A 26192-nucleotide genomic window follows, 5' to 3' on the forward strand; every position below is an offset into this window, starting at 1 on the left:
TCATGTTTGGACGTATTCCTTATGAACACCGACGGCACTTAAAAACCCGTTATGCCTGCCATGAAAACCAACTACTTTCCTAAAAGATGGTGTTGAACAAAAATAAGCATACGCTGCACCCCTTTCTTGTCCATAAGGCTCGTATACATTTATTTTTGTTTGAAAGCTAATCGACACGATGGCTTCCATTCCATTATACCCTTCAACGGGTCCGTAAAACCCAGAGATGCCAGTCAGAAACTCATCTTTAACATCCAAATGAACCTGCCAAAGTCATGGTTTTGATTTAAGCCTAGAAGGGTTGGTGAAATGAGAAAATATAGACTGTGTTGTTGTACATACCAGTTCTATTTTAGATCCATCTGTTCCTCCGTGGATTTGTGACTGTACAGAGTTACCATCCGATTTTAAATATTCAAACTAAAGTGCGTAAATCATGTTCAGCTCTCCTAAATGAACATGCACTTGTTTGATAGTAGAGAAAACTCCATCATCCCAAGGTTTACCTCCACCTTGTCACACCCGGCCCTGAGCGGCGGAAACAGCCGGGCGCGCGCGAGTGGGGATTGATAATTAAGCACGGGCCATTGCAAACATTCAAAGTAAGATTTTCATTGCGCATGAAATGTTTAATACAAATACATTACATTGTTTAAAAATTACATAAAAACATCCAAGTATAAAAACTGTTGAAGATTTCCACGCCATATCCCCTTGCGCGGCGGGAACAACCACGCGCATCGAAGGGATAAGAACTAAAATCTCCCAAAAAGCTAGTTTTAGATGTTCAGCGTGAGGTGCTCTAAGTGTGACTCCATGCGCTACCTAGTTATCTCCTGAAAGACACGTAAAAACATTTGAATCAGTATAAACTGGGTGAGTTCACAAGTCTTAGTAACTTGATAAATCGTATCGCGTCATAGTCTTGATAAAAATCATTCTAAACATAATTATGATAGCATCATTGAAACACATGCTTAGTAAAACATAGTTCTGATAACATAATCTGATAAAATCGTTCCGCGGGCTACGCGCGAACATTTCTGGGAACTGTGCTCGTCTGTGTAAGTGGCGCTGCCACTACGAGCGAAACAAGTAATACCGTCCCGCGGGTTACGCGCAGACATTGTGCCGGAAAACAAGGCGCTCGTCTGCGTAAGAGGAGCGACCTCTACGAGCGGGCTCAATCCCATAGTACTGCCCCGTGACACGCTAGGCACTCGTCTGTGTAAGAGGTGCGACCCCTACGAGTGGGTGGATCAAACCAGCAGTCCCTACCCTTAGAGTTCCAATGGTAAAGTGATCGCTTACTCGAATTCTGGCGCACATACATAGTAGACCATAGATAACCGTTTGCATTGCTCGTAAATATACCATAATGAAACATTATTTAAACACATAATTACTTGCCTTACTTGTAAGAGTATCATGATAAAACATAATTTAAGTACGTGTCCCTCGCCCCGAAAACAGTTTAAAAATAGTGAAAACGGTGAAAATAGGGGCTGTGAGACTCACCTGTGGTTTTTGTTAAGGGATTAATCGAGATTCGGGTTTTCTTGGTGTTGGCCTCGGAATTGAAGATCTAGTAACAGGATCGGAAATGAAAACAACGGAGGCTTGGGAGATGATTAGTGCAAGTTTGCAGTTCTTAAGAGAGAAGTTTGAAGTGCATTTTGGGTGATAATTTAGGTTACATATTTATAGGCAAACTCAAGGGAACATAATCCCTTGCTTTAGGGGATTGTAATCTTTTCATATCTAGGTGTAATGATGATAAAGTATGGAAATTATTATTATTTATTTAAAAGTGGAGTAGTGGATAAAAGATTTTGATTTGATTTGGACAGGACATGCAGGTCTGTGGTTGGTGGGAGTAGGGTGGCTGACAGTTGACTTTTCATGTTACAGTGTGCTTTTTCAGGTACTTTTGTCAGTGTACAGTAAAAAGTGGAAAATCTCTGAAACACGCTACTGTTTCCTTTTGGGCGGGAGTAATCTCCTTACATCTTGGAGAATAGACTAAGTGTTCTGCGCGCATAACTTTGTGCGCATAGCTTTCTGCGTGAAGGACATTTCTTTGCTGCGGGTAGGTGCGTAACCTTCTCGCAGTCAGGGACATTGAGTTTCATTTGTAGATTCTCCAGGTGGTCTTGGTATTTCAACATAGTGATCAGTTATGTTGAAGTCAATTCCATCTTGGAGCTTCAGACAAACTAGCTCTCAATGTTCCCGCCATGCGGGGAGGTTAGTTCCCTTTCCGCACGCGCATAAACGATTTGGGATGCACCCGCCTTAGCATCACGCGGGACGGTCAACCCATCATAAAGTTAAGTTACATGAAAACATAAAGCCAAAACACTCGCGCATGGCGCATATAACATATGCCCACGTTGGTTCTTAACGTGGCGCGCTCGCGCAGGGCGCACATAACATGCCCGCGCTGACTAACATGGCGCGCTCGCGCACGGCGCATATAACAAGTGCCCGCGCTGATTCTAACATGGCGCGCTTAATATTTACAATCACTTAATCATTAGGTTGATTACTTAGTTTATAGGATTGGGAAATTACCGGGTGTCACATTCTCCCCCTGTTAAGAGAATTTCGTCCCGAAATTTAGGAGACGTCGCTGGCAGAAGCCATGTTCTGAAAGAGGTGTGGGTATTTCTGGCGCATTTGATCTTCTCTTTCCCAAGTAAATTCAGGCCCACGCCTTGAGTTCCATTGAACCTTTACTAACTTGATTCTGCTTCTGCGTAACTTTTGTTCTTTCCAATCGGTCACTGCTATAGGTTCTTCTACGAAGTGCAGTTGTTTGTCGATGTGAATCTCTTCCAACGGTAAAATCAACGTTTCGTCAGATAAACACTTTTTGAGGTTGGACACATGAAACGTAGCATGAACTCCACTGAGTTCGGCGGGTAAACGGAGTTTATAAGCAACCGGACCGATCCTTTCCAGGATCTCAAATGGTCCAATGTAGCGCGGATTCAACTTTCCTCGCTTGCCGAAACGGGGGACTCCTTTCCATGGAGAGACTTTCAAAAGTACTCTATCCCCTACTTGAAACTCCAACGGTTTCCTTCGCACATCTGCGTAGCTCTTCTGTCTATCGCGCGCTGTCTTAAGGCGATCCCTTATCTGAAAAATCTTGTCTGTTGTTTCTTGGATCAATTCTGGACCAGTCATTTGCTTGTCACCCACTTCAGCCCAGCACAGTGGGGATCTACACTTGCGCCCATACAAAGCTTCAAACGGCGCAGCCTTGATGCTTGTGTGATAACTGTTGTTGTAAGAAAATTCAACCAATGGGAGATGAGTATCCCAGCTACCCCCGAAATCGATTGCGCACGCGCGCAACATATCTTCCAATGTCTGGATTGTTCGCTCGCTTTGCCCATCCGTTTGGGGATGATAAGCCGTACTCATGTCCAGACGAGTACCTAAAGCCCCTTGTAACGATCTCCAAAACCTTGAGGTGAACCGACTATCTCTATCAGAAATGATGGACACTGGGACTCCATGTTTTGAAACTACTTCTCGAATATACAATCGGGCTAACTTTTCCATCTTATCGGTTTCCTTGATCGGCAGGAAGTGCGCTGACTTAGTTAGCCGATCTACAATAACCCAGATTGTGTTGTAACCACCAGGTCTCCTTGGCAGTTTGGTGATGAAGTCCATAGAGATTTGTTCCCACTTCCACATGGGAATTTCTGGCTGCTGAAGCAACCCCGACGGTTTCTGGTATTCAGCCTTTACCTTCGAACACGTCAGGCACTTACTGACATACGTCGCGATGGCGCCTTTAAGATTGGGCCACCAATACAGCGCTTTAACATCTTGGTACATCTTGTCTGCGCCAGGATGTACGGAATACCGCGTCTTGTGAGCCTCGTTTAATACTTGCTCGCGCAATCCTCCCTTGAGAGGGACCCATATGCGGTTAGCGAAATATAGATTGCCGTTCTCTTTAAGTTCCAAGCTCTTAATCATTCCCCCAAGGGATTCGTTTTTAACAAACTCTGGTTTCAAGGCTTCTTGTTGAGCGTCTCGGATGCGGGTAGAGAGATCTGCGCGAATGGTCAACCTTAGAGCCTTGACTCGTAGGGTTTTTATTCGCTCCTTCCTACTTAGCGCATCTGCTACCACATTCGCCTTTCCAGGGTGGTACTTTATTTCACAATCATAATCATTCAACAATTCAACCCATCTTCGTTGCCTCATGTTTAAATCCTTTTGATCAAATATATGCTGAAGGCTCTTGTGATCCGTAAAGATTATACACTTCGTACCATAGAGGTAATGGCGCCAAATCTTTAGCGCGAAGACAACCGCTCCAAGTTCCAGATCATGCGTTGTGTAGTTCTTTTCATTGGTCTTGAGTTGGCGCGAGGCATACGCTATGACTTTGTCTCGCTGCATAAGGACACATCCGAGTCCCTGATGTGAAGCGTCGCAGTAAACGACGATGTCATCCGTCCCCTCGGGCAGAGACAAAATTGGCGCACTACATAACTTCTGTTTCAACATTTGAAATGCCGCTTCTTGATTTTCGCCCCAAACAAACTTCTTGTCTTTCTGAGTTAGCGCGGTCAGAGGTAGAGCTATCTTGGAGAAGTTCTCAATGAAGCGTCGATAGTAGCCAGCTAGTCCTAGGAATTGCCTCACCTCAGTTGGGGTTTTTGGCGCTTCCCAGTTTTTGATGGCCTTGACTTTGGAAGGATCAACGTGTATTCCTTTCTCGTTTACAACGTGACCGAGAAAGTGAACTTCTCTAAGCCAAAACTCGCACTTGGAAAACTTCGCATACAACTTTTCTTTCCTCAACAATTCCAAAATCAATCTCAGGTGTTGCTCATGCTCGGCCTTGGTCCGAGAGTAAATCAGAATATCATCTATAAATACAATCACAAACTTGTCCAAGTATGGTTTGCACACGCGGTTCATCAGATCCATGAATACAGCCGGCGCATTAGTTAGCCCGAAAGGCATCACTAAGAACTCATAATGGCCGTATCTAGTTCGGAAGGCTGTTTTCGGCACATCTTCCTCATGGACCCTAAGTTGGTGGTATCCTGACCGTAGATCTATCTTCGAATAATAACTGGATCCCTGCAACTGGTCAAATAAGTCGTCAATCCTCGGTAAGGGGTACCGATTCTTGACTGTCAGCTTATTCAGCTCCCTGTAGTCAATACACATTCTGAACGAACCATCCTTCTTTTTAACAAACAGTACTGGAGCTCCCCAAGGTGAAAAGCTTGGGCGTATGAAACCTTTATCCAATAGTTCCTGTAACTGATTGGATAGCTCTTGCATCTCGGATGGAGCTAGTCGATAAGGCGCTCGAGCTACTGGCGCAGCTCCTGGGACTAAATCAATGCGAAATTCGACTTGTCGCGGCGGCGGTAATCCGGGCAAATCTTCAGGAAAAACTTCTGGAAATTCGCGCACTACTGGTAAGTCTTCAATTCTTCGCCAATCTTTCTTCTCTACTACATGCGCCAGGAAGGCGTAACATCCTTTCCTTAGGCACTTGCGCGCCTTTAGGCACGAAATCAGTTTCGTCGCAACTCCCCTTCTTTCCCCTTGAATCACCAAGGTTTCTCCGTTCAACAGTGGGACCCGAACCTGCTTCTCATGACAAATAATTTCCGCGTGGTTCTCGACTAACCAATCCATACCTATCACAATGTCAAAACTTCCCAAGTCTATTGGCAACAAGTTAATATTGAACCCGTGACCTCCCATGACTATTACTTGTTGCACCATGGGTAAGGCCCACTGTATCCTTTCCTTGTTGGCTCCGCGGCTTGGATCGCGTAAACCCTTGCGCTTTCTTGCTTCTTGAACGGTGGCTGCTTGGAGTCGGACCCTCGGTGGTGAGAGTTCCATTTCCTCTTGAAGTCAGAGGTTCGCTGTTCGTTCCCGCGCGTAGTCAACATACCCGCACGGACCGTATCCCTTGTAAGGGTGATGGCCCGCGCTACCGCCTCATCAAAGGTTGGAGGCGCTGCGGCGTTGAGCGGAACCCTAACAACAGGAGGTAACCCAAAGATATACCTCTCGATCTTCTTTTCCTCCGTGTTTGCCATGTCTGGCACCAACTGGCAAAGCTCGTTGAACCGGTTGTTGTAGGCGTCGATATCCGTTCCTACCATGGTGTGGTTCCAGAATTCCTGTTGCAGACTCTGAATTTCTGCGCGAGAGCAGAACTTTCTTATCATCATTTCCTTCAGTTCCTCCCAGGTCTTGTGGAGAGCAACTTCTCGCCCCAAAGTCTTCACTTGAAGCTTCCACCAAGACGAAGCTGCTTCTTGGAACATGCAGGTCGCGTAAAGGACCTTCTGGTTCTCACTACATCCGCTAATGGAGAGGACTGTCTCCATTTTGTCAATCCAGTTGTAGAGCCCAATGGCCCCTTCGGTACCCTTGAATGGCCAAGGCTTACAGGCCATAAATGTCTTGTAGGAGCATCCTTTGTCCAAGGCTCCTGATTCGGGTTCTGGGGTCTCATTCTGACGACCCTGACTTGATTCGGCCTTGCTGGCCTCGTGCGTTGCGATCGCTTGCGCGATTATTTCTGCGAGTTCCTCGGGTGTCATGGTAATTCCTTTGGCTCTAGTTGGAGGCATTCTCGCTTTAAAAGAGTAAAAATATATCAATCTTAGCGCATGTACTCTGAACACATAATGTTATCTTTATTTACTAGACACTGTGTGACCCGTGTTCCTAAGTGTGTATAGTTTCTTTTGAAAATATTTTCTTTGAAAAAAATATTTCATGCGATTCCCCCAACGGTTATAGTCTAGGTTAAAACTTCTTTTCCTAGTTCGCTATAACCAGTGCTCTGATACCAATCTGTCACACCCGGCCCTGAGCGGCGGAAACAGCCGGGCGCGCGCGAGTGGGGATTGATAATTAAGCACGGGCCATTGCAAACATTCAAAGTAAGATTTTCATTGCGCATGAAATGTTTAATACAAATACATTACATTGTTTAAAAATTACATAAAAACATCCAAGTATAAAAACTGTTGAAGATTTCCACGCCATATCCCCTTGCGCGGCGGGAACAACCACGCGCATCGAAGGGATAAGAACTAAAATCTCCCAAAAAGCTAGTTTTAGATGTTCAGCGTGAGGTGCTCTAAGTGTGACTCCATGCGCTACCTAGTTATCTCCTGAAAGACACGTAAAAACATTTGAATCAGTATAAACTGGGTGAGTTCACAAGTCTTAGTAACTTGATAAATCGTATCGCGTCATAGTCTTGATAAAAATCATTCTAAACATAATTATGATAGCATCATTGAAACACATGCTTAGTAAAACATAGTTCTGATAACATAATCTGATAAAATCGTTCCGCGGGCTACGCGCGAACATTTCTGGGAACTGTGCTCGTCTGTGTAAGTGGCGCTGCCACTACGAGCGAAACAAGTAATACCGTCCCGCGGGTTACGCGCAGACATTGTGCCGGAAAACAAGGCGCTCGTCTGCGTAAGAGGAGCGACCTCTACGAGCGGGCTCAATCCCATAGTACTGCCCCGTGACACGCTAGGCACTCGTCTGTGTAAGAGGTGCGACCCCTACGAGTGGGTGGATCAAACCAGCAGTCCCTACCCTTAGAGTTCCAATGGTAAAGTGATCGCTTACTCGAATTCTGGCGCACATACATAGTAGACCATAGATAACCGTTTGCATTGCTCGTAAATATACCATAATGAAACATTATTTAAACACATAATTACTTGCCTTACTTGTAAGAGTATCATGATAAAACATAATTTAAGTACGTGTCCCTCGCCCCGAAAACAGTTTAAAAATAGTGAAAACGGTGAAAATAGGGGCTGTGAGACTCACCTGTGGTTTTTGTTAAGGGATTAATCGAGATTCGGGTTTTCTTGGTGTTGGCCTCGGAATTGAAGATCTAGTAACATGATCGGAAATGAAAACAACGGAGGCTTGGGAGATGATTAGTGCAAGTTTGCAGTTCTTAAGAGAGAAGTTTGAAGTGCATTTTGGGTGATAATTTAGGTTACATATTTATAGGCAAACTCAAGGGAACATAATCCCTTGCTTTAGGGGATTGTAATCTTTTCATATCTAGGTGTAATGATGATAAAGTATGGAAATTATTATTATTTATTTAAAAGTGGAGTAGTGGATAAAAGATTTTGATTTGATTTGGACAGGACATGCAGGTCTGTGGTTGGTGGGAGTAGGGTGGCTGACAGTTGACTTTTCATGTTACAGTGTGCTTTTTCAGGTACTTTTGTCAGTGTACAGTAAAAAGTGGAAAATCTCTGAAACACGCTACTGTTTCCTTTTGGGCGGGAGTAATCTCCTTACATCTTGGAGAATAGACTAAGTGTTCTGCGCGCATAACTTTGTGCGCATAGCTTTCTGCGTGAAGGACATTTCTTTGCTGCGGGTAGGTGCGTAACCTTCTCGCAGTCAAGGACATTGAGTTTCATTTGTAGATTCTCCAGGTGGTCTTGGTATTTCAACATAGTGATCAGTTATGTTGAAGTCAATTCCATCTTGGAGCTTCAGACAAACTAGCTCTCAATGTTCCCGCCATGCGGGGAGGTTAGTTCCCTTTCCGCACGCGCATAAACGATTTGGGATGCACCCGCCTTAGCATCACGCGGGACGGTCAACCCATCATAAAGTTAAGTTACATGAAAACATAAAGCCAAAACACTCGCGCATGGCGCATATAACATATGCCCACGTTGGTTCTTAACGTGGCGCGCTCGCGCAGGGCGCACATAACATGCCCGCGCTGACTAACATGGCGCGCTCACGCACGGCGCATATAACAAGTGCCCGCACTGATTCTAACATGGCGCGCTTAATATTTACAATCACTTAATCATTAGGTTGATTACTTAGTTTATAGGATTGGGAAATTACCGGGTGTCACACACCTGTTCCCCACGGGCCTGCGTCCCTCGATGTTATCATTCCAGACATCCTAGAACATACCTGTACTGAAAAAAGATTAATCAAAGACATATAAACCGTTCCAACTTCAGAACAACATGACCAATGTGTTTTTGCAAAAGAACACTCCTGATATTAGACGTGAATAAAGTTTGACACGTGTTCCAGGACGAATGACGGGTAGAACTCAACAATGAACTTCAGGCAATGACAAGATAAATGATATGAATACAGAATACTGAAATACCAGCAGGTGGCTTTTAGAGAATGAACCTCAGGCATGTGATTTGGAGCTGATGCAAATGATTTGGGTTTCACATAAACCCCAATAGCATTGAGGTAATTGCTAGCACGCCCATGAAATCCTACGACCTCCCCATCGTTGACATCATATGAGAAAACAGTGCCCGTATTAGTACCCCACGGGCCAACAAGCTTCAAATTTGTCATAAAGCATATGGAAGTCACCACACCAGATCCATCATGGCTACCAATTGTTCCACTAATTGACATTAAATACTCATCAGCGTAGCAAATGCTAAACTGCAAAATTCAACACAAAAAAATTTATGAGACACGAACGCTACAACATGTGTGCAATGACATCAAACAATATTCAGAGAATATTAGTCCCGTGCTACCAAACCTATGGATATGAACTCCACCTTTAGTGCAGTCAGTTTCAAATTTGATGTACTCAACAACTCTTCCATGTCCAAGAGTTATCTTTATTTTTTCTTTTTCTGTTAAACCTTGAGGCATATAAACCCATTTGTTCCCCCCTGAACCACCCCATGGTCCATGATTTATGCATCCTTTGAAATCACTTTTATATCCCTGCAGATAATTTATTGCTTGATCATGGTGTAAATATAAAATATAACTGTTATTAAAATTGAAACTCTACCATCTCAATTTGGTTTCTGAGTAGTTTCAACTACCTGCAACAATCAGCCCCAACTATGGAGGTGTTATAAAAAAAGATTATTAATATATATAGCTTAAATATAAAATATTTACATCATGATCAATACCGAATCACATTGGTACTTATCAATTATTATCTCACAGCCAAAATTAACTATTGCTGAAGAAAAATAAGAATAGAAACCTAAATTATAAATATGAACCAACATAAACTGAAGTTACACATTAAACCAATTTGAAGTTTCAGATGCATAAACATTGTTTATCTGCGAAAACAAATAATGACAAGCCTTGATAACCATTTTCAAATGAGAAAATCAAGAAATTGTTTGAAACTGCAAATACCCAAAATGCTGTAGAACAATTAGAAAAAAATGAGAAAGAGTTGACCTATTCAAGGTGGAAGGCCTAGTGTGCTGACAGTTGGAAGTAGAAAATCAATAGGTTATTAAGTCAAACGTTGACTTTTTAGGACATTATTGCCCTATTTTTTTTTTATTATTGAATGGCAAATTTCATTAACATGATAACTATCAAAGACTAACTAGTATTCTCGAAGATGATATCATGAGATAGCTCTAAGAGGGTTTTCCCTTAATTGGTTTTCGTCTAGAGAAGTCTTCAATTCCTATTAAGTGTAAATTCTGTTGAAATAGAAGGGCACTAATGGGAAAAATTCGAACTTCAGGTAAGGGGAAGTTGTAAATTGTTATGACACTTTTGGAGAGATATCTGTCACACCCCGTAACAACAGAATCACAGGCGTGTGACGTCATGAATATCGTAATCATATGATTATCGCAAACATAGTATTATTAGGATACCATTAGTTTTCAAAAGAGTTTACAACCACAATATGTTTTAAAACAAAATAGTTTAATATAATATTGAGATTTCTCGTATATGACCCAAACGTCGTTTGGATTATACAAGCGAAATCCCTCCAAAAATAGGTATCCTAATTATGCTTCGAGGTCCCATCTTCGTGATTCCTTACATGCCTGTTAATTCTTTGAAAAACATACGTTTAAAAAGTCAACACAATGGTTGGTGAGTCCACAGGTTTTAAGACTCGATATGAAAACATGTTATTCATGAAACATTGCGTCAGTTCACAAATATGTATGCGATAATATATTGAAACAAATACGTTGATCCTCCGTAGAGTGCACTAATTCTATGAATTAATATACGACGCATGAGTCTATAACTAAACCACGACTTTTATCCATATGCCATGTTTAATCTCCCAGATTAAAATATACGCGCCCCGGTTCGATGCAATATCGGTGGTTAACGTGACTAACCTAAAATAGGGGAAATGTCAACGCCGATAGTACTATCCGTATATTCCAGTGGCTAATCCCGTTAGTTAATGGTTATACTATAAAAGCATGCTAAGGGACTTATAGCTCTACATAGCCTAACTCAAGTTCCCAGAAAGATCAGGTGTGTTGTTTCTAATTATCGTGTATAAAAAAAAACAGTTGTGTATGTTTCTCCCCCTGTTTAGAAAACATCAAAAATAGTAAAAATGGGCCGTGAAACTCACCTTGTGAGTTTAGTGGTTGTTTGCTAGCAATCGTAATTTAAACTCGGTTCCGCTGCCTTCACACGTCCTAATTAAACAAGTAAGGTCAGTTAGTACGTTATTGACTCGTAAGTCGGTTTATGCTAGTCGCTTTCACCTAACCAGCTCATTCGTTTATTCCGTTTGTGTCGGTTGCTTTGCCTAACTGAACGTTTCATTTATTTTTAGACGACCCGTTGGTGATGAGTTTTGTTATTATGTTTGAAAATAAACATTTATATATTTATATAAGTATTAAGAATATACCATTTAATAGTGTCGGTTTCGTAACCGGTTCAGGTTTGGTCAAGTTATAAGTATATATTAAATTTATATATTTATTACTAAATGATATTTCTTTAAACTTCGATTTATGTTCTTAGTAAAACATAATATATTTATATTTTCCTTTGAAAAAAAAAATTCTAAACAAACTTTATATATCATTTCGTTCGTTTAACTTATAAAACCTATTATATTTATGTATACAATATTTATATATTTCAAATAAAATATAGTTTTGTAGAATCATCATTTTGACATAAAGTATCATCATTGTGATTTAATATTTATTTTTTTCGTTTCAAGATATAAAACTTAGTTTTATTTAAGTTTTATTAAAAAAAACATATTTGAGCTTTATAAAAATTTGTAAACTTCTATTTAACAAAATAATTTATAAAAACCAAGTTTTCTTTTGTTAAAATTATAAATATGTTATAACTTCAAAATACGCTTATTTCTGTACTAAAAATCACGTGTGCTCTTTTAAAATTATTTTCTCATTTGTAACCCTTTTAATACCATATTTTTGACTTGAAAATTTTTGACATTTTACAATAAATATTTTATAGACAAAATCACCAATTTCTTTATAACCAAGTTTATTATTGTTTTAATCCATCATTTACGTCATGTTTTTATGTTTATCTCCTTTTTCATTAAAAGCCGTCTTTTAAACAAATTTCCATTTGCAACCTTGTTTTGTGTTTATAACCTTTTAAACATAATTTTCCCCACCTTACTAAATGTATTTTTACAATAGTCAGCCATTAAGTTCCACTAGCATGGACTTATTATAACCATCTGTCTATATGTTTCCAATCCTTGATCATTTTTCATGCATACATGCTAATATGTGTGTGTGTGCGCGTGTATATATATATATATATATAGGAGATGGATCTTGTGAGAAGTGATATTATAGCGAGAAGTGCGAAAAGAGAATTTGAACCATTGATTGTGTTTAATCAATGGTCAACAAAAGAAATAGCAGATTCGTAGATACAAATACATGTTTATGACATATTTTTAATTATAAAGGATGTATATGTATTTTGTGATGTAGCCCTTATTAAGCTAGACATTAATGCATTTAGCGGTCTCATTTTTTTATGTTTAATCAATGGTCATAGTGTCATATATATTTTTATTATTTTATTTCTTTCATAAAGCTACACATTAATGTATGTGAAAAATTTATAATTGTGGATTATTAGCATGATCCGCTATTTATTATATGTAATTTAATATAAAAAAAGAGTTTATTTTGCACTGTGTAAGTGATATTTAGCGGTTTCATTTTTTACGCTTAATCAATGGTGATAGTGACATATAATTTTTACTATTTTATTTCTTTCATTAAGCTAGACATTAATGTATGTGAATATTTTATAATTGTAGGTTATTAGCATGATCCACTATTTATTATACATAGTTTAATATATAAAAAAGTTTATTTTGTACTGTGTAAGTGGTATTTTGAATTGTGTATGTGTAAACTTTATTGTGTGTAGCTTCATGTATGTACTGTGGAGCTGGTATTTCGAATTGTGTATGTGTAAATTTTGTCATGCGTAAGTTCATATATGTACTGTGTAGGTGGTATTTCGAACTTTGTACATGTAAATTTTATAACATATACGATCATTTATGTGTTATGTAGGTTCATATATGGTTGTGGATATGTTGATTAATTAATGTGTAGGATATGTTATATGATGTGTAGATATATTGTTAAGATTGATGTGTAGCATGTATTTTTAATGGGTAGGATATGTTGTCTGATGCGTTGTATGATGTGTAGGATATGTTGGTAACATTGATGTGTAGCATATACTTTTAACGTGCAGGATATGTTATTAACATTGATGTGTAGCGTGTATTTTTACTGTGCAGTGATAATTATTTGGAATGAGTTTTTCTTATTTTAATATAAAAATCTGGAATTGTAAAAAGAATTTCGAAATAATGAAAAATTAATAATCAATATAATATATAAAAGGATAAAAAGAAAATAATGTGTGAAACTCCTACTTATTTATTAGTTACCAAAAAACAAAGCATGAAAATTTTACTAATATGCCTTAATAATTAATTAAACATAAAATAAAAAGAAAATTTAATGATTGCCTGGAAGGACTTCTCGCAATAAGAAAACTTCTGAAATGAACCTAATATATATATATATATATATATATATATATATGTATATATATATATATATATATCTTCCCAATCCTTGTGCATTTTCCATGCATGCATGCTAATGTGTTATATATATATATATAGGTTGTCTTTAACATATTAAGTTTGTGGGTTGTTAACTTAGGTGAAAGCTTAGCGTATACATATTTTATCAACATAAAGCTAGACTTAGGAAAGTTTAGCTTACTTAGTTCTAGGATTGGGATTTAACGAGAGGTTAGAGTCTTGAGATTGTTTCTCCACGTGAAGCTCGGTTAACTTGGAGGATGCTTTCACCGTTCGGACTCTTGAAATACAAGTAGGTTAGTAAGGTGTTTATGCTTGTATATTGTAGGTCCCGTGACAGATCTAACAACAAAGTTCTTGAGACAATCTGGACCACTAGCTAGCGGAAATCACTAGTGGTTAACCTAGATCTCGGATCATGGAGTGTTTAGTTTATTTTCTAGAAAGTAAGAAGAAGGTGAAGAAGAAGATGAACAGAGAGTTTTTGTGTCTGGATAAGAAGGAAATGTTTGGGAAAGCTTGTTGTGCATGAGAAGTCTCCACTATTTATAGTGGGAGACTTCCATGCAACACATCATATTATTTACGGTCCAATGGGCTCACCAAAATAAGGCCTCAGGCCCAAACATACAAGTAAATGAAAACCAACAATCTACTGTGGTTTAATAATTATGACTAAATAAATACAAAAGATTAAATAAACAAAACCAGGCTCTACGATCTCCCTCTAGTCTTTAGTATTTGCTTTGGTAGTCTCTGTCATCAATCGGACTCGTACTCGAAGGCGGAAGGGTAATCATATAGTTGATTGTCAACAAGATATCGTACATACTTGTTGAAAGTCTCAACTATCTGGTCGGTGTTATCCCTTCGAACGTCTTCCACAGTCGCCATGGGGAAGTGATACAGCTTAAACAGATCTTCTTTGCAAAGGGCAGTCAACTCATGCTCGTCAAAGAAGCGGAGAAAGTGCATGTCTTCGCAGTGAATTACTTCTTCCCCCGTGCTGTTGTCAAACTCCCAACATATAAATTGATGGAAAAGATTTAGCCGAAACGGTTCTCCATGGTAAATGAGGCGCCCAACTTTGTGTGTTTTATACCGCCATGCCTTTCTTCTTTTTCTGGTGGCTGGATTTACGTCGGTTGGATGTCGAAAACGCTTACCCATGTTAAGCTTGAAATCAGAGTAGTGTTGGTGCATTGTGCCAGTAGTTCATTTGTCTCGAGTTTATCGTGTCTGTAATCATTACGATGTTTGTTTTGTTTTGATAAACTAGTTAGTTTGGTTTGATTTTGGTGAACTTATGTTCGGGCGAAGTTAGGGACAACTTCGCCTGGGGTGTTAGGCGAAGTTGTCGTGATATATTAACCTAACTCGTGCCGTTAGTTCAGAAGGTTTTTTTTGGGTGTTCATCTTGTAAGCCGCGGCAGTTTTTCTGTGTGATTGGCATTCACATCTAATAACAAAGTAACCTTTGTCCTACGTATTACGTGTTTTCTTTACGTGTCTCTCGTTTAAACACTCATATCGTATACTTAGGGGATTCCGCACCCTCGTGTTACGAGATAATCCTGTGTTGATCCGGCTGGGAACCTACAATTGGTATCAGAGCATTTGCTCGTGATTGTGTGGTTCGGGATTATCACACTTGTGTTAAACGAACTCCGCTAGACTTTTTGTGGAATCGTTTCACGTAAAACACCATTCATTCAGTCCATTCCTACACTATATTACCCTAGTCGCACTCCAAACTACCTTTTAATCATTCAAAACAAGAAAAACACTGCTCAAAATAAGATCTCGCATCCTGCGAAGTTGCCGTCACCTGTAGTTAGGGTTTCAGCGAAGTTGTAACTGGCGAAGTTATTTGGTGAAGTTAAAAGAAAGTGAAGTTAATTGGCGAAGTTATACTTTGGCGAAGTTGTACGTTGGTGAAGTTAACAGAAAGTGTAGTTAATTCGTTGGCGAAGTTGTACTTTGGCGAAGTTACTTGGTGAAGTTGTAATTTGGTGAAGTTAACACAAGGCGAAGTTATACTTTCTTCGCCTTCACGAAATACCGTTTCGATTAGTTCCAGCTCCTGTTTCGGTTTAAAATGACGTCAATAAACATCACTAAACTGGTGAAAATGGAAGTTGAAGCTGGGTCAGCGACTAAAGCTCCAAAGTTACTTAAAGGCACCGATTTTGTTGCGTGGAAAGACAGATTTGAGCAGTATGTGAAATATCAAGATGCAAAGATGTGGGTATGTATTCAGGATGGTTATATCCCTCCAACAACTGAGTTTGAATGATGTGAGCAACTAAAAAAATATAATAAGATAGAGGACGATGAGAAGAAAATGTACGAGGCAGAAAGTAAGGCACTAGTTGCAATCACCATGGCACTACCTCAGGAAATTCTTCATACTTTCAGAAAGTACAAGACGGCTAGAGAATTGTGGGAAGCACTGGAGAACCGCTATGAAGGTAATGTCAGAATTTGAAACTCAAAGACAAAGTTACTAAAAACTTAGTTCTCAGTATACAAGTACTTTAAGAATGAATCACTTGATGACATCATCACAAGATACTATCACCTGATGACCGAATTGGACAACTATTCCATTAATTATTCTGAGAGTGAGATCGTGGAAAAACTTCTTGATGATCTTCCACCAAGATGGGAGATGTACACAGTTCTGATGAAAGAAGATAAAGAATTTGATAGCTTTGATTTAGAGAAGGTGGTTAACAAGTTACGTAATTATGAGCTAAATATGTTACGAAAAGAGACGCCTACTGATCAGGTTCAGGATCCGGGAATGTATGGTGCAAAAGGCTCTGCAAACTCAAACTCTAAAATAGATTCGACCGCCTATTACTCAGGCAGGGAACCAAATTCTACGCAAGATGGTCATGTGGTGATGAATATGGATGGAGATATATGCTTTGTAGCAAGTGGAAGTGGTTCTTCAAAATCTCAATCCTCAGTCAGTAATTCTTCTACTAGTCCTTTAAATGTAAATTACTCAAAGATGCCTATGAGTGTAAAATCTGCTGAACAACAATTTACTCTTTATGCCTCCTTCATTGCGTCTTATGAGAATTACATCAAGGGAAAGATAGTTGACCCTGCAACCTTGGATGAGGACTATGATCAGATAGATGCTAATGATATGGAAGAAATGGATCTGCAGTGGCAAATGGCGATGATAGTAAGAAGGGTAAAACGGTTTATGAAGAAGACTGGACGAAAGTTCATGGGAGAGAGACCGGGATTTGACAAGTCAAAGGTTCGTTGCTACAACTGTCAACAGAATGGACACTTTGCGAGAGAGTGCCATGAGAGAGTTGAACGGGGTCAGAACAGGTCTACTCAGCAGAATGGGAATGGAAGTGAAATAAAAGCCATGGTTTCTCAACAGAATGGTGGATATAATTGGAACATCAAAGTTGAGGAGGTGATTGAGCAAGCAAATCTGGTGAATATCGTGAGTGAAAGAAGTGACAAGGAACAAGTGGAGGATCAAGCATATATGGCAGAAGTGAATGATCAGCTCTCAGAGGTATGTTCTGAACCTCATTGTGAACAATGTGAAAAATTGTCTGATCAATTAAATGCTTTAACTGATCAGTATGTAAGTTTGGAAAAAGAATTAAAAATTTTAAAAGAAGAACATCATTACTCTAAACAAAGGGAAAACAGTTACTCAGTCAAAATTAATGCTGGTGAAAAAGACATAAGATGCCTTAAGGCAACATTAGCTGAGAAAATCCAAGTAATCGATCTAAGTTATGAAGTTGTGGAAGAAAAAACCAAACTTATTGTTGAAAAGGACAAACAGATAGCTGATTATCAAGTGAAAGTAGTGGAACTAAATAGAAAACTTGAACAGTTTAGGAACTCCTCAATGATGCTTAATCATGTCCTAAGTGTTCAACGTTCTCCCAACGATAAAGGAGGAATTGGATACAATGAAGTTCCACCACCTTTTAACAATAACTACACTTATAATCCTTGTAATCAGCCACCTGCCTTTGTTAAACCTGATCAGACAGTAACGAGAAATGTCAGCTCCATCGACTCACTCGTTAGAGCTCAATCAAGCAACACCAACGTTAAATTGAACAACCATGAGAACCTCGATAAAGATATTAATGAATCGGTTCAGACAAAATCGTCAGTTGTGGATCGAGATTCCACAAATAAGGAGTCTGTGAACATTCGCAGAGTGGATGATGAACTGGTATTACTCAGACGGGGGGAGAGTGATACTTTTAGTGAAAAGAAATCTTCTTTAAACCCATTCGTTCCCCCTTATGTGAAACAAACTGTCAGTGAAGTAACTTCATCTTCTGCTGCAACTTCTGAAAAAAATGTTCGGATAGACACAGATTGTCCAAAGAAAATTAATTGTCCGAACAAAAGCTGTTTTCGATGTAACAAGGTAGGTCACTTTGTCAGTAACTGTCCGCTGAAGAGGAAGAAATCTAAAAATTTGAGGCTAACCAAAACTGAAAATGGAACGAACTTTAAAACTGGTACTGGTAAAAATTCGAATGCATCCAACTTTAATCGTTGGAAAAATTTAAGATTTCACAGAAACCAACCTCGTTTTTTCCCAGTTAATCATAGAATGGGTAACTTTGAATCCATTAACGCTAGAAAATCAAGGATGTTTGGATGGCCTCATAATCAGTTTTCTAGGAATCTTCCATTCAGATCAAATGAAAACCACCCTCAAGAGAACTCTGGGCAACCAAGGAGTTGGATGCCATTTGACAGGTTTGACCAACCCAAGACCAGAAGGGCTTGGGTCCCCCACTTTTAATTCGTTCCTTTAACTGTGCAGGAACAGTCGAACAGGGCTGTGAACAACATATGGGTTGTCGACAGTGGCTGTTCCCGGCACATGACTGGTAACAAGAATTTGTTACGTGATTCGAAAGCTGTACAAGGAGGAAGAGTTAGTTTTGCAGGAGAAAGTGGAGGAAGAATTTCTGGAGTCGGTACTGTTACTAATGGAAAAATCAAGTTGGAGAAGGTTAATTTTCTGGAAGAGTTAAAGCACAATCTTCTGAGCGTCTCTCAGATCTGTGATAAAGACTACACTGTGCACTTTACAAAGGATGAAGCACTCGTGCTTCATCCTGGTTTCAAGATTCCTGAAACCTGGGTTGTGATGAAAGCTCCAAGAGAGAAGAATACATACGTGATGGACATGAGGTCCACCAAGATGGAGACGGAAGAATCATGTCTCTTGTCAAAAGCAACTGAATCTGAGTCGGAATTGTGGCACCGAAGGATGGGTCATATCCATCTACGTAAGATGAACTACATAGTAAAGAATGAGCTGGTACTTGGGGTCCCATTAAATAATTTCAACTTTGATGACCAGTTTCTGTCGTGCAAGAAAGGAAAGCAGCACAAGAGATCACATCACTCCAAATTGGTTAACTTAATTGCCACACCTTTGGATTTGCTTCACATGGATCTGTTTGGTCCTATCAAAGTTAAAAGCCTGGGTGGAACATCTTATTGCTTGGTGGTGACTGATGACTACTCACGTTACTCATGGGTGTATTTTCTGAAAGCTAAAGACGAAACCGTGCAGTTGGTAATTAACTTGATTACCAAAGTGGAAAATTTTGTTGGGGGAAAAGTCAAGTTCATCAGAAGCGATAATGGCACAAAGTTCAAGAACTATCAAATTGAAATGTTTTGTCTGCAGAAAGGGATAGAGCATCAGTTTAGTGCACCATATATTCTGCAACTGAATGGAGTAGCAGAAAGGAAGAATAGAACTTTAATTGAGGGGGCCAGGACTATGCTGGCAGATGCTAAACTTCCCATGGTGTTCTGGGCTGAGGCGGTTGCCACGGCCTGCTATATCCTTAATCGTGTTTTAACTGTTAAAATATTACATAAAACTTGTTATGAATTAATGCATGGTTGAAAGCCAAATCTGAAAGGTCTTGAACCTTTTGGGTCCCCATGTTCGATCTTAAAGACTAACTCTAAATTTGGTGAGAAAGCTGATGAAGGTATTCTTGTTGGCTACGTAGTTGGGTCACCCAACAGAAGAGTCTTTAATCTATCAAACAATAAGGTTGAGGTGGTCTGTAACACTGACATTACAAGTTACAGATCACCAAAGCCTAGCATGGGACCAGCAGAGGCTTTCGATTATGATAAATTATTCAAATCCTTTAATTTACCTTCTTTTGATTACAGAAGAAAGGATGGCGACTCAGATGCTACTCGATGAAAATGATCCAATACTGCATCGTCCCCAGTTTAATGAAAAACAATCTCACGTGTCAAGCAATGTTGAACCTCCTGCTGTTTCAAGTGGTGATGACTTTATCAATCCGCTTCACACTCAACAGAATTCAGATGAAATCTCTCCAAATCTTGGAGAAGACTTAGCGGTTGGTCCTGCCCAAACCACCAGAATCCACAAGAATCATCCCCGGGAGAATGTGATCGGTAGTCCTTCCAATGGAGTGCAAACAAGAAGGAGCTTGGAAGAAAACACATGTGTGTATGCAAGCATTAAAGACACTGGTATTATGAATGAATGCTTGTATGCTTGCTTCATCAGTCAGAGTGAACCAAAGAACTATCAGATGGCATTAAAGGATAGCTCGTGGGTAGAAGCCATGCAGGAGGAACTGGCTCAGTTTAACAAAATGGAAGTATGGCGTTTGGTTGAAAAGCCACGAGATGTGAATGCAATCGGTACGAAGTGGGTATTCAAATGCAAGAGAGATGAGAAAGGGGTAATCGTCCGGAACAAGGCAAGGTTAGTAGTCAAAGGATTTAATCAACAAGAAGGGATCGACTACAATGAGGTGTTTGCTCATGTGGCAAGACTAGAACCAATTCGACTTTTCTTGGCCTTTGCTGCACACAAAGATATGAAAGTGTTTCAGCTGGATGTTAAAAGTGCTTTCCTAAACGGCAAGGTCGATGAAGTGGTGTATGTCGAGCAACCTCCGGGATTTTCTGATCCAGACTTTCCAGATCATATGTACAAGCTTAGTAAAGCAATATATGGCTTACATCAGGCTCCACGAGCTTGGTACGCAACTTTGTCTAATTATTTGCTGGAAAATGGGTTTGTGAGAGGAAAGATCGACAGTACGTTGTTTGTAAAGTGGAATGGGAAAGAATTTCTTCTCGTTCAGGTCTATGTGGACGATATCATCTTCGGAGCCTTAAAGATTTCAATGTGTTAGGAGTTTGAAGCGGTCATGAAGAAAAGGTTTGAGATGAGCGCTATGGGTGAACTAACTTTCTTTTTGGGCTTACAGGTAGATCAGAAGAAGGATGACATGTTCATCCATCAAACTAAATATGTTCACGACGTGCGTAAACGTTTTAAGATGGAAGAAAGCACCCCGTTTGACACTCCGATTTGTGTCAATCACAAACTAGGTGCTGACTCCGACAGTGATGACGATGTGGATCCCACTCAGTATCGAGCTATTATAGGTTTTTTGATGTATTTAACTGCTACCAGACCTGACATTATGTTTGCAGTTTGTCTTTGTGCTCGTTTTCAGCAAACCCCAAGGAGTCACACATGAAGGGAGTGAAGAGAATTTTGCGGTATCTTAAAGGAAAGCCTAAATTGGGTCTCTAGTATCCAAAATGAGGAGAACTGGATCTGATAGCATACACAAACTCAGACTATGGAGGATGCAACCAGAACAGGAAGTCAACAACTGGTGGCTGTCAATTTCTAGGAGGAAGATTGGTGTCGTGGCAATGCAAGAAGCAGACTTCATTGGCCATATCCACCTGTGAAGCAGAATACATGGCAGCATCAAACTGCTGCTCGTAGGTTTTATGGATACAACAACAAATGCGAGATTATGGTCTGAATTTCACTCAAATTCCTATTTGCATTGATAACACTGCTGCTATCTCGGTAACTAACAATCCCGTAAAACATAGTAAAACAAAACATATTGACATTTGTCATCATTTCATACGGGATTGTGCTGAGAAGAAATTAATCGTGCTTGAAAAGGTTGATTCACTGGATAATTTTGCCGATCTTTTTACAAAAGCTTTTGACCGGTCCCGTTTTCAAAACCTTATTGAGCTTAATGGGATGATCAATCCTGAGTAACCATGTTTTTCCTTTTGTCCTAAAAAAAACTTCATTATCGCTGAGAATTATGTCGGTCGCTCAAGTTTGAAGGACATGTTCTTGAATATGTTTGGTCCTTGTATCTATGTGTAGATTCAAAGGATAGCCATTAACCTAATAACTGAAAGCCACTGGAGCGGTTGTGATGAGTTTTTATTCCTTCGCTGAAAATTATGTCGGTTACACTCAGTCGGAGGGACACATATTTGTATTTGTTTGGTCCTGCTAATCCACTGGATTGTTGGGATAGCCATTTACCCAAAGACTTAGAAGTGATCGGGGCGTCTGAATATACAATTTTTTTTAAAGGGGAAATGATATACTTTTTCAGTCTATAGCTTCTCATGAAGCTTAAAAATTGATGTTAAATTGGAAATTGATCCAACCATTGGAAGATGATAAATGAACTGTCTTTGTGAGCCTAACGGGTGAAGTTATTTGGCTTAAAAGACTTTAGAATAGTCATTGTTTGGTACGGTAGCTTTCCATAATGCGTAAAAGTTAATGTGATACAAATTAAATCTGCTCGATTTACTGTGGAGATTCATTTTGAAATGTGCATGTATCCACATATATCTCAACGAATGATAGGCAGAAAAGTGATTACCCAGTCATACACGAGCCCGTTAGTGTCTTGATCCTCGCGTATTATGTCTTATTGCCTTTGAAATTGATTTGAGACTTGCAGGTGGTTGTTATTTGAGACTTGCAGGTGGTTGTTATTTGTCCAAAAAAGGGGGGGGGGATTATTATGTCTTATTGCCTTTGAAATTCACAAAGTCTAAAACAACATGGATGAGGCACCAACTGAGTCTTGTGCAAGATGTAAGGATTGTGAAGCCGACTCAAATTTACATTGTTTAAATCAAACACTACAGGTCGAAGTCAACTCGGGGTGATCTGGGGAAAGCCAAATACACCTTAAGAATAGATAGGAGGCATCACAGTTCCTTAAGTGATGTCCATCTAAATTTTGAGCCTAACTGAACCTAATCCGTATCACTGAAGCAATGAGAATCATGCTAAGTTTTATACCTGCCTTCAACCTGTTTCTCTATGTCATAATAATGCTGAACATGGATCCTTGTGATAGCCTCTTAATCAGTATGATTCCATGTTCGGATCTTTTCTTAAACATGCTGGGTTCACTAAAGACTGAAATTTGATCCCATCAATGTTATTTTACTTATGTGTATTTTATATTATTTTATACGTTTGTCTTATGTGAATAACATAGAATCTAGGGTTACTCGTTCTTGGTCTTTTCCAATCTTTCAAATTGTTTTACAATTAACTTCGCTTGGGGGGCAATGTTGTCAAACTGGCGAAGTTATTCTAACTTCGCCATTGGGTTTTTTAGAAAGTATATAAGTCAGCACTAGTCCATTTTTGGTCAAACACAATACTAAAAACCCACTGAACCCTCGGCGAACTTATCGCTGGATCAACCCTCGTATAATCTGCTTCTTGACTACCACTAAGGTGCTGTGACATCTATTGATTCCTAATTAACTTGTTTTGTGGTTAATCAGTTCCATAATGTCGGTTTTTTAATCGGGTCTTTTGAGTTACTCCTTTACGTCAATCATACTCTATGTTTTTGAATGTATTGGAGGTGTCTGGATCTCCGAGACCTCAATCGGACATCCTTATACCTATTGTCAATCTCTGATTGCCCGTAATTGCAGCTGAAATGGATCTTGATTGCAGCACTGTGCGTGCAGCGAAGTTCGCATTTGGCGAAGTTATTACAACTTCGCTGTTGGTCACAACTTCGTCGATACCAACTTTGCTACCTCTATGCTTGGCGAAGTTACACACTGACTAAGCATTTATCTAACTTAACTCGTTTGCCTTGCAGGTATGGCAGCTGTAGCAGGTGCGGGTGGTACAGGCGGTGATGAAGGAGATGGGGAAAGGAGAAAATTCTTTCCGGGTCACAACATACACGTGACATTGGACCCAGATGCTCGTGGAGTAGATGATTACTTGGAGATTATCATGTTTCTCCTCCGATCAAGGATTTTTCATGCTATCACTACGACTCTTCCGATCTCTTTACCAAATATAGAAGACTTTTGGAACATAGTGGAATATGATTGTCGAGTGGAACCTCCAATGATGCGTGCTACCGTCAATCGTCAGGTAGTACAGTTTTCTGCACATCAGATACATGAGGCTCTACAGTTTGGAGATGAAACTACTCAGGACCCCACTGAGTATTCAGCCTCTTTTAGGAATGGGGCATTTCTTCGTATGGGATACTTTGGTCCGTTGGAATACCCACAACGCCGAAAGGGATTTCTATTGGATCAATGGCGTTTCTTGATGCATGTGTTGATTGTTTGCATGTGCAGCCGCAAAGCAGGAACCGATGGTATGGGTGCGACAATGCAATCTGCCATGACCGCGCTGACATATATTAAACCATTTAGCTTCAGTCAAATGGTGTTCTACGAAATTGATCGTCAGCGGCGGGCAGCGGATAGGGAGCATTTCTTAATGTATCCCAGATTTTTACAAATGATTCTTAATCATGCTGCTTCTAATCTACCACAATGTCGTCCTATCTCTTTTGTGGAATGTGTAAACAAGAGAATTTTTGCTTAATGTTGATCATCGAGCGCACGGAGTAATCCTGATCGTCGTCCGAGACACACCGCTTTATTTGGGTATCTTGTGAATCCTGACTACGTTGCTCCACTAGAGGATGAATTTGCTGATCCTGCTCCGGCACAAGTTGATATCCCACAACCACCTCCCGTGGTTCATGTTGCTCCAGTTCCTGTTGATCCTGTTCAAGAAGCTCCCTTACTGGATGATCCAGTTATAGATCCTGTTATATCTGTTTCAGAGGAGATAGATCTTGATGTTGCTTTGGGGGTGCATGGTATTTTTGGTACTTCCTCTGACGTTCGGGTTTCTTCAATCGCAGTGTTTGGGGTACCATCTTCTTTGATCGTTGGTTCAGTTGGTCAATCTCGACCCTCAAGAGAGGATTCAGAGGAAACTTTATCTGATTCTTCAAATGATGAGGCTGCTGAAGCTCAGAGAGTTCTGGTTACACAAGAGAGGATTCAAGGAAAACGGAGGAAAGATTCGGATGATAGTGAGTCGGATTATAAACGGGAGTTGTATGCCTTGGTCCGTAGATCAAAGAGGGCTAGAGATGGTGAAAGCTCGAGTGTTGTTCAATTTGCCCCTCCACAGTTATCTGGTATGTCTATAGTGTCGCCCTCTTCATCCGACCCATTAACAGTGACATCTAGTGTTCCTACGGTGGCTTTGTCAGCACCATCTTGTGTACCATCTACAGTTGTGATGTCTATGCCAGCAATTGTGTCTCTACCACAACGTACTATTGCACCGTCTGAGGTTGTGTCCATGTTTGTTGAATCTACGGTGATGGCGACTACTAGGTCCTCTGTTTCAATTCCCCCATCATCAGAAATTCCAGTGACTTTGGGTATCCCTCCGCCATATGCTCAAGACATTTCTCACATGTCATTTGCCTTTGATACTTCATTGTCAGATTCAGAGCGGATAGCGGCTCTAGAACGTGTAGTGACTGAGCAGTCAAGAATTAATCTCATTCAGACACAAGCTATTCAACTGCTAGTGGCTGAGAACCAAATTCAGTTTTCTCTTCTTATTGAACATGGTAAACTTTTTGATACGCTTAAACAGTTCTTAGCATCTCAGGGGGAGACTAGTTGCAAAGGGGATGAGTTGAGAACCAAGAGGAGAGAGGACAGAGATGATGATCCCAATGCTTCGAAAGATGCAGGTGGTGAGCTTCCAAGAACTGAACAAACTCTTCGAGCTTCCACATCTCAGGGGGAGTCTACTCGTCCATCTGGCAGTGCAAGTGGTGAGACGGTTGTGGTGGATGATGAGGCTACTGATCCATCTGGCAGTGCAAGTGGTGAGACTGTTGTGGTGGATGATGAGGATGATATGGATGAAGATGTGTTGCCTCTTAGTGAGATTGAAAATCTTGGTGAACAGATTGAGATTGACAATGGCTTAGAGGAAGGTGAGATACCTGATGATAGTGTTGAACATGATATTCCAAGTGCTGGTCAAGAACGTGTGGGT

General features: G+C 40.0%; 1 pseudogene; it reads right to left on the reverse strand.

Moving 5' to 3' along the window:
• LOC143547358 (agglutinin-like) lies at window positions 1-14923 on the reverse strand (annotated as a pseudogene).
• Window positions 14924-26192: the final 11269 nt, after the last annotated feature.

The sequence above is a fragment of the Bidens hawaiensis genome, unplaced genomic scaffold, assembly GCF_021521415.1.
Source record: "Bidens hawaiensis isolate Kalapana, Puna unplaced genomic scaffold, B.hawaiensis_p1.1 tig00014713_1, whole genome shotgun sequence".
In the NCBI taxonomy this organism is placed as follows: Eukaryota; Viridiplantae; Streptophyta; class Magnoliopsida; order Asterales; family Asteraceae; genus Bidens; species Bidens hawaiensis.